This window comes from Podarcis erhardii (assembly GCF_964252035.2).
Source record: "Podarcis erhardii genome assembly, chromosome: 17".
Taxonomy (NCBI): Eukaryota; Metazoa; Chordata; class Lepidosauria; order Squamata; family Lacertidae; genus Podarcis; species Podarcis erhardii.
Window position 1 is genome coordinate 32,625,081 of NC_138515.1, and position 8,398 is coordinate 32,633,478.

General features: G+C 42.9%; 1 long non-coding RNA gene across 1 annotated transcript in view; it reads left to right on the top strand.

Annotated features, from left to right (window-relative positions):
- Positions 1-712, top strand: part of LOC309332632 — a 69,866-nt gene extending 69,154 nt beyond the window's left edge. The window contains exon 2 of the long non-coding RNA XR_014152266.1: positions 34-712. This is a non-coding gene — a long non-coding RNA (uncharacterized lncRNA). The remainder of the gene's footprint in view (positions 1-33) is intronic.
- Positions 713-8,398: the final 7,686 nt, after the last annotated feature.

The following is an 8,398-nucleotide window of genomic DNA, read 5'->3' on the forward strand; positions in this document are numbered from 1 at the left end:
CAGCGAGCACTCAGGGCTGATTTCCTTCAAAAGGGAGAGGTTTGATCTTGCAGTCCATGGGACTCTCAAGAGTCTCCTCCAGCACCAGAATTCAAAAGCATCAATTCTTCTGCGATCAGCCTTCTTGATGGTCCAGCTTTCACTTCCACACATCACTACTGGGAAAACCATAGCTTTAACTATACAGACCTTTGTTGCTTTTCCTTAGGACATCCCTATTTCCATCAGAAAAATGTTGGGAGTTTATGCAAAGAGCACAAACCAAAACCCCTTTAAAAACCATTCCAAAAGCTGCGTAGGGAGGAGGAGAGAAACAGTTCCTCGTCCTCAGTGATGCCGTAGAAGCTTTCTAGCAGATGACCATACAATCTATAATGTACATATCTCTATTGCAGTAAGTTTTTTTCTTCCTGGAGGGTGGTTTGGGTTTAAGGAGGTGCCACTAGGAAGTGCAACAAAGTCTGGTTTGCTGCCACTGATGCATAGTGGGGGGAAACAGCATGTACTGTGTGCAACAGGAAGACAGGAGCACTTCCTTGTGTCTGATAGTTAGCCTACCCTTGGAACAAGCCCTCGCTGCTTCTGTTGCTGCTACAGAATCTCCACAGCTCCGTTTGTATGTTGAACGCAGCCCTGATTTTACAAATACATTACATATTGCTTGTAACACATACTCAGATGGATTATATTAAAAAGAGAACCAAATGCAGAATCGTGTGCTGCCTTCTTGACACCCCCCCCCCCAGACTGCAAAGGATCTTTACTGCTTTGTTAATGTATTGCTCCTGGCAGTCAAATGTTGACATTTTGTGAAACTTTGGGCTTGACCATATTTGAGCTGGATCTCACTTAGAATCCACGTTGACTCCATTCAAATTTGGCCTCATTAGTCGAAACATGCATGTATTTGCAGTTGAAAAATCAAAACCACAGCAATATACTCAGAGTCACAAAGTGATTTCATGCTCTTTATTCAGCTCATAGTGGTGAGGAGGAATGAATGAACCATGCCAATCCCAGTAAGCTAATGTAGGGGCCCTTGACCACAAGCAAGTCCAGTTGCCGCGTCCGCCCTCGGTATTGCACCCTGAAGGTCCCCACCCCCATTGTGGGGACCTTACGTTTCTGGAAGTCCCGGAAGGTGAATGGGGCCGGCCTGAGTTTGGGACTCCCAGTAGGACACAGTTTCCTTAAGGTCCTTGCCGAGATTATGGATAGAGTTGAGCCCGTGTCCAGCTCCATGCGGCAATATACTGCAATATACTCAGAGTCGCAAAGTGATTTCATGCTCTTTATTCAGCTCATAGTGGTGAGGAGGAATGAATGAAAGTCCCCTCAAAGTATCTGCTTTATATACATTATTTACACAATGGGCTGCACATGATTGGCTAATTCCGGAATTCTACTGTAAGCCAATCAGGTTGTGGATTCACTTCAATCACTTCAATCTGGAGCATGATTGGGTGGTTCCTGCCAACCAATCATACTGCTGCATTGTTCTAGGACCAACCAGACTGCTGCCTTTTGGATCCTATTGTTCTAGGACCAATCAGACTGCTGCCTTTTGGATCCTATTGTTCTAGGACCAATCAGACTGCTGCCTTTTGGATCCTATTGTTCTAGGACCAATCAGACTGCTGCCTTTTGGATCCTATTGTTCTAGGACCAATCAGACTGCTGCAGTTTGGATCCTATTCAACTCAGTACATAACAACCACCTTCCTCTTCAATACCGTCTTCTAATTTGTTGCTTTAAATGTGTTAATTTTGTACAAACGTATATGTGCAAGAATCAGATGAGCAGTGTGCATTTTTTTAAAAAGAAACAAACGTGTTTGCCTAGGAATTGCACAATAGCACACATCCAGGAATTCCCAACTCAACACAAGCTTGCACACTCACATTTTATGTTGTCTTAAAATGATAGGCATTTTGCATTCTGAAACAGGAAGTTGGTTGTAGGAGAAATCAATACGGTAATATAGAGTTAAATCAGTAAGAGGAGAGGAAGCGTAGCAGGGAGATCTGGAGAAACCACTGTTTTTCATTATCGCACAAATCTGATTTTTAGAAAAATGGTTGTGGTTTCTGAAGCTCATTTGAAATCTTAAAAATAAAAGTTATCAGTATATAAAATAACAGTTAAAGTTATCAGTATAAGCACTGATAACTGGGAAACATTGGCCTGCAAGGGCTCCAATTGGAAATCAGCCTTTACCAAAGGTGTCATGTACTGTATTATGTATTCAATGGTACAGTGGTACCTCGGTTTACAAATTTAATCCATTCCGGAAGTCTGTTCTTAAACCAAAACCATTCTTAAACCAAGGCGCACTTTCCCTAATGAGGCCTCCTGCCGCTGGTGCCCTTCCACCGTTTGGATTCCATTTTTAGGCCGAGGTAAAGCTCTCAAACTGGGACACTATTTCCAGTTTTGTGGAGTTTGTAAACGAAATTGTTCTTAAACCGGACTGTTTTTAAACCCAGGTACCACTGTATGTGTTTGCCTGAGCTTGAGCCTGGACTAAGGATTCTGATCTCCTGTGTTCTGATTCAATACATGATATCCAATTGAGGCACTTAACCATAAGCCTGCATTTTTATCAAAGCTTCTATATATTTCAATCAAGGCTTGTATTTAAAAATGAGCTTAAAAAAGGATTTTCAAATGTTTCATGCCAGGCAGAGAAAACCTTGGCCATTCTCCTAAGACAAGAGGGCCCCATTGATTTATAGTAGAAAAACAATTCTCAAAGTCATAAAAAGGGAGAATTACATATGCTGCCCCAAGGCTGAGAAAACACCATTAGGAATGGGGAAGATAATACCAATGTGCCTCCCAGTAAAATGAGCCAGATCTTCTTTCTAAGGTTCAAAGGCCAAGAGCAATGGAGAAGCATCTAGCTGGCTGTGAAAGGAGGGGTGCAAACTGAAGAGGCTTCTTTTAAAAGTTGTGTTTTACTGAGTTTCTTCCTTTTTACTTTGAAAAGCTTTATTCTTTTAAGAGGCTACCTATGATAAATGTATGAAATATATTAGCTTAAATATATTGGCTTAAATGTAATTATGCAAAGGATTTAAGGAATGCTAGATTCTTATTTCATATGGTTGTAAGAGTTGTATTTATCCTGAAATTAAGTCAGCCACCAGCCCCCCCCCCCTGCCAGACAGAAGACGCCATCCAAGCAGTCTTGATATATAGTTGTCAGGCATTTGTTTAGAAACATTAAATGAAGGAAATCTTTCAATGTTGATGTGAAACTCAAGATCCTTGACATCTGTTGAACATAAAAATGTAAGATTAAACATTTGTTTTAGAAGGCAATAGGGCAAGAAGGGCAAGAGGTGAGCTGGTAATTAAGATTCCATGTAAGATATATTATTACTTATATGTCATATATATAGCTCTTTGTCTCCCTTATAAGGGCAAGGAAGTGGGTGTATCTTTTGTGGGTGTATCTTTTGTGATTGGTTCTACCAAACAGCCAATAGGAATTTCAACCAGGCTGATTGGACAGAGGCAGCCACAGGAGGAGCAAAGGGGGCTGGATTAAGGGAATATAAGTGCTGGCCAGAATGGCAGGAGGCGAGGCCAGAGCTTGGTAACCATGTACCACTGTGCCTCTTATTTATTTGTCTGACAAATAAATTACTATTTTAATTTCTCTATTGCTGCGTTGAATATTTCATTCCAGCTAAGCGTTAACCACAAGCAGGGTGCTACACAATCACAGAACATTTCAGGATTTGGGCCTCTGTCATTGGCTCTTAAACACTGACTCCTGATTCGCAGCTTGGAAGTTTAGACAGCCAATAACGTAGGGAGTGGGAGTGGCCCGGGCCTTCAGAAATGTATATAAGCAGTTGGTTTGCCCCTGTTGTCCAGTTCTGTTAGTTCAATAAAGGTTCTTGCTGTTATCACTGTATCTTGCCTCGTGGGAACCCACCTACACTTCAACATGGACTTTGAAGACGCAGGGCGAAAAGGAGAAACAAGCTAAGAGGAAGGCACCTCTGGCAAACCCTCACTGTGATCAACTCCCACCTGGAAACCTATGATGTCCCCACTGTGGAAGGACGTGTGGATCCAGAACTGGCCTCTGCAGTCACTTATGGACTCACTGTGAAGACTGTGTTCATGGAGACATAACTGGTGTTATGTTCCTGGGGGAAAAGAGACACTTGGAGGGTCTGGAAAATCCCGTATTACTGGGTCCAGCTTTGGGGGGCTGTAAGCACTCAGAACTTTCCCCCCACCCCTCTCTGCTGACTCCTGCAGCATGCCAGTGGTCACATATTACACACCCACCCACCCATTTCACAGATTGTTTCCCTTTTCTTTGAACCTCCCAGTTGCTCCACCATTTGTTCAGAAGCTCAGGTACCATCCGTGTCTTGAAAAGTACATTGTGCTGAAAGAGGCAAAAGACTATTGCTTTTCCAGCTTCCTCCTCCAACAATATATACTTTTCAAGATGGAGACCCCATAACAAAGTGGGCATTGAGCAGTCAGTCAGTAGGATGCTGGGAGATTTGGCAGGCACCAGAGGAAGCCTTCAAGGTCGCATGCCTTAACCGGAGCTGTATAAAATAGTGACCTAGCTAGAAAGGTGCTTTTTAAAAAGGAAATTCAAGAAATCCGGGGTTCTCTTAGTTATGTGTTGGGATACTACATGTGCAAAATAGAGCTGTAGCAGCAGCTGTTTAAATAAACACCAGGGTCAGGATCCTAGGAAATAATGACTAAGCAGGCTGGGATTTTCCCCATCTGGGCTCAGTAACTAGGAGAAAACAAAGACACAGTTTCATGATCTTTTCTACCAAAACAGTAACATTCTTTCCTCATTAAAATAAAAAAATAAAAATCCCCAGATTTCTGCATCTTAGAAATTCCTTTGGAGGAGCAGAGCTATCCCAAAGCACTGAATTCAGGGAGTGGCAAAGAGGAAGGGAAGGCTTGAAGGAGTTTCCAAAGAGGAGGGACAGAAGGATTGAAAGGTCACGAGGAACTCAAGGGAGATAGATGTGCAGGGAAGTCGTGTTCCTGCACTTCCCATTAGCCATTTGTTCACAGGCTCTCCTGGGGTGTCATAAAGCTTTGAGTCCTGACTTCCTTTTTCTAAACAGAAAGCTGAAAAAGGGCACACCACCCTGCCTCCTTTTACCTGGGATAAATGATTTTTATGTAGTGGGTGGGTGGGTGTAACCACAAGGTAGGCCAACCCTATGGACCAGGTGTTGTTGTTGTTGTTGTTGTTGTTGTTGTTGTTGTTGTTTATATACTGCCCTATACCCTAGGACCTCAGGGCAGTTCACAGAATAAAATGAAGATATAAAACCACAAAACACATAATAAAAACAACAACCTAATACCCTCCCCCAAAAAACACATTTTAAAAGGGCATAGGATGTATAGGCATAGGCTGAAAAGTGGGACAGAAATTGATCTGCTACCCCCCCCCCCCAAAAAAACCTAATAACTACCAGCAGGTTGTTGAAAGTCTAGAGGGTGAAAGCCAGAGTTTTGTAGGGAAACAGTGATTATTGAATGACCGAGAGGCTTAATAAAAGGCATGTGGGGAGCTGAAGCCTCCTAGATTTTGTGCTTTGTGTAGACACACGGTTTGTTGTCCTGGGGTGAGAACGCTTTCGGGATTGTTTTCCAAGAATCTCCCCCAGTTTGGTGCTTTTCAGATGTTTTGGACTACCATGTCCATCACCCCAGACAGCATGTGAGACAAGGTGCCCTGTCAAGGTTCTGTTGACCATCTGTCATTCTCAGGGTGAAGGCCAGACTTTAGCTGCTCTGCAAACAGTGCTCCAAATGCAGCCCTTTACTTTTGCCCACTGAAGTGAATGGCAGCCCTTACGTTATGTGGCAGAAAGAAAAGGAGTGTGTTCAGGGTGATGTCTTAACCTCATCTTTGCTCCTGCTAACCCCCACTTACTCAAAACACAACTGTCCCTCCAACTGCATTGCCAAACCTGTGTACAGTGGTACCTTGGTTGTTGAACTTAATCCATTCTGGGAGTCCGTTCAACTCCCAGAACCATTTGAAAACCAAGGTGAGGCTTCTGATTGGCTGAAGGAGCTTCCTGCACTCAATCAGAAGCTGCACAAGCTGTGTTGGAAGTTTGGCTTCCAAAAAACGTTTGCAAACCAGAACACTTACTTCTGGGTTTGCGGCATTCGGGAGCCAATTTGTTCGGGAGCCAAGCTGTTCGACAACCAAGGTACCACTGTATTTGCAAAGTCCCATTGTATTTCCTGGGTCATGGCAGGTTGCAAAAGAACATTGGGTTAGCATGATGGCTTTATGTATACAGTGAAAACAGAAAAGCACAGAAGAGTCTTAAAACAGAACTCAAAGTTTTGTGCAGCAGTAATTTTAATATTTGTAGAATGCCATTTTTGTGAGGCAATAAATGCAAATTTACAGTCAGGCAGGAGCATTCTTTGGGGTGCACATAAGATGTGATCAAGAATCTCTTAGCCAATAGTGGGACAAGTTCTAGAAGTCAGGATTGCACCATCAAGAGTTGGAATAAAAGTATTTCACTAATATAGCTTTATCCAGTAGAGTAGTTGCATTAGGGAAAAAACATCAGCAGTTAATTTGACTAGTAGTGAAGTAGGTTCTCTGGAGATGTATGACTAATAGTGGCCTTTTAAAGGAAGACTAACTGGGCTAAAGCCTGACTCACAGATTCACATTTATCACTTGAGTACTGTACACTTGACGACTGTGTGATCATCAGTCACCCTTCAAAAGCAATAAGATGTGGAAGTTCTGTGTGACATATTAGATCTGTCATGGCTCCATTGAAACATGAAAGTTTGGATGGGGCAGTCACCAAGCGATAAATATGCATGTGTGAATCAGTCCTTCGTTACCCCTTAACCACAAAGAGCCCAGTTGTAGCCTGGGCACAATGTGAAGCCATTTTATCTAGCTCTCAGCAGTCCTAACAAATTTGAATCAAGGCAGGGAGAAATGTTTTATTTGTAGCGGGCGGTGGGATTGAGCTCAAAAGTGGTTAGAGGTGTTCTACATTTAAACCTCTTTGGTGTTTGAATGCAATAGCCCAGGAATCTCCAAAAGTGAAGGAGGCTTGGAAACATTTGATCTATGATTCTGTTATTCATGTCCTCACAGCCAAACCAGGGGAAAGGGACCCCTGACCATTAGGTGCAGTCGTGGCTGACTCTGGGGTTGCGGCACTCATCTCGCTTTATTGGCCGAGGGAGCCGGCGTACAGCTTCCGGGTCATGTGGCCAGCATGACGAAGCCGCTTCTGGCGAACCAGAGTAGCGCATGGAAACGCCGTTTACCTTCCCGCTGGAGCAGTACCTATTTATCTACTTGCACTTTGACATGCTTTTGAACTGCTAGGTGGGCAGGAGCAGGGACCGAGCAATGGGAGCTCACCTCGTCACGGGGATTCGAACCACGACCTTCTGATCAGCAAGTCCTAGGTTCTGTGATTTAACCCACAGCGCCACCCACGTCCCCTAGCTACGGTAGCCGTGCCTTTAATTTTTTTTAAAAAATGATATTTATTAAAAGTTTAAAGATTACAGAAAGAAGAAGAAATAGTAGTAATAGTAGCTTGCAGATATTAACAGGGAATGATTTCCTCCAAACTGTGAAAAGTATCAGCTGCTAATTTTTGTGGGCCATTATCCTGTTAAAGGCAGAATAAGCACAACAGCCTTTTTTGTTGTTGTTCCTCATCCACTGCCAACATTAGTGTAAAACTCACTGCTAGGTGGCAATGACTTTATTTTAGATGAGCCTAAGAAATGGAGGAGGATGGAAGAACGGAAGCCCGTTTTGGACTATTTAAAGAAATATTATAATGTGCTGGATTTGTGAGCAGGATTTGAACTATGAACACCAGAAATGATTAGCGACTATTGCATTATGGCTATGGTATAGAAGAGTGAAGATAAGTTGGGGCAATAAGTATAAAAAACACCACGGAAAACAGAAGAAAAATTATTATGTATGGGAATTTTATGTGAAATTTGTGGAAAGTCAATAAAACGTATCATAAAAGAAAAAAGAAATGGAGGAGGAGAGGATGTCAGATTCAGGCTTCTCGGCCATCCTTTGGAGAATGGAGCTGATCCTGAATGTAGTGCCCATGAATGTAGTGCCCATGACTATCCCTTGTGGCAGCCACCCCTGCCTGACATATTTGGATCCACTGACAACTTCTACAGCTGCCTTATTAACCACAAGAAACTAGCATTCTTCCTAGCACAAGGATGTAATCAAAGGCATGCTGTGCTCCTTTGGGGAAAGTGACACAGGAATATAATACGTTGTTTCTATCTGTCCCTTACTAAAGCAAGTAGTACAGAAATCTTTTAGCGATTATAACACTGACAGAG